This window comes from Brachyistius frenatus, unplaced genomic scaffold, assembly GCF_029030835.1.
Source record: "Brachyistius frenatus isolate BFR_SWC_R1_liver_20210118 unplaced genomic scaffold, ASM2903083v1 Contig_48, whole genome shotgun sequence".
Lineage (NCBI taxonomy): Eukaryota > Metazoa > Chordata > Actinopteri > Embiotocidae > Brachyistius > Brachyistius frenatus.
This window is the reverse complement of record NW_027210647.1, coordinates 117051-117500: the sequence shown is the minus strand read 5'-3', so window position 1 is coordinate 117500 and position 450 is coordinate 117051.

Genomic DNA, 450 nt, shown 5'->3' with positions numbered 1-450 from the left:
CAACTTTTACTCGAGCTGGGAAAAGTGTTTATAAAAATGATGTCTCATGAGGTTGATGTTAGGATTAGTTGCAGATTCATTTTCATCTTTTGCTCTTTAAGTGTTTCGAGTCTCGGAAAACAGCAACATCGTCCTCCTCGCCCTCGTCCCTCCGTGTGCTGCTCGATCACTCGGGCTTTTTTTTTTTTTTTTTTTTTTTATGGACGAAACACTCTCGCTCTGATTCAGGACTTGTTTGAATTTCTCAGTGCTGCAGTTCGCTGCTGCTGCTGCTGCTGCTGCTGCTCACCTCCTCCGCTACCTCAGGCTCCGTCTGGAGATGAGATATCACCCTGTCCTGACTGCCACCGGCTCTGATAAGACTCTCGACTTGTGTAAGCGGGTGTGGACTATTATGAGACCAAACCCAAAGCCAGGTGAAAGGGGCCAGTGTTTTAAGGCCACAGCTGC